The sequence below is a fragment of the Piliocolobus tephrosceles genome, chromosome 2 (assembly GCF_002776525.5).
Source record: "Piliocolobus tephrosceles isolate RC106 chromosome 2, ASM277652v3, whole genome shotgun sequence".
NCBI lineage: Eukaryota > Metazoa > Chordata > Mammalia > Primates > Cercopithecidae > Piliocolobus > Piliocolobus tephrosceles.
Genome location: NC_045435.1, coordinates 146,511,772 through 146,512,740, shown reverse-complemented (window position 1 = coordinate 146,512,740; position 969 = coordinate 146,511,772).

Here is a 969-nt window from a genome sequence, read left to right as displayed (position 1 = left end):
ACTATTTGATAAAAGTTAAACTTTCCAGGATCTCACGAACTTAATTTCTTTTTCATCTCTACTGTTAGCATAACATCAAAAGAGACATAAAGCATCTCACGAAGGGTCTTTATCCAATATTAGTTGCCCCTAGCCCTAGGGTCCTATACTGAAATTATATAATATGTGTTAAGTTGGGTTGACAAACGTCCAATAAAACCCACATCATTATTTTGGTTAACAAAATGTTCACTATAGCTTCAAAACTCTCTGACATCAATGTTTCTCAATAGATTTATGTTGAACAATCTTATTACTGAGAGACTTTAAAAATATTTGTTATACTGGCAAAAACACAATCTGGGTTTCCAATTAGGGTGCTCTCTGCTAATTTTCCATAGTCTTGTTATACCACGTCCTGCATACTACCTGGATTTGAGGAAGATTGTATAAGGGTTCAAATTCTATACTCAAAGTCAGTAGCTGATGTGAAAGGATACAACTGTATTACCCAACTCAAACTGTTAGCATAATAGTCCTGCTAGAGTGCATAATACCTTAACATTATATCTACTTCCCAGCCCCTCCAATGCACTAAAATGATTAAGATTCCCAAGTGTGAAAATGGAGTTCCTTTTCTTAAAGTAAAACCAACCTAATCATTGAAAATAAAATGATTTTTCCATGACTTTGTATAAGAATGACAGGTACTAAGACTAATATTTTTATAATTCTTTATGTGTGTATATAAGCATTAACCTTAGAACTTGTCACTGTACTGTTACTTATTTTTAATTATACTTCTTTGCTCACAAATCATTTTAGCCCTACTCTTTAAAAATTGCCTTTAGCGATGACCTGCCAGTCTGAAAATAACATGACCCCATTCTCTGCTGTCTTAGTTAACTTAACCAAACTCTAAGATACTCTACCTGATCATACATATTAATAATCAGATTTTACTTCATTTGAGAAATACATTTCAGTAGT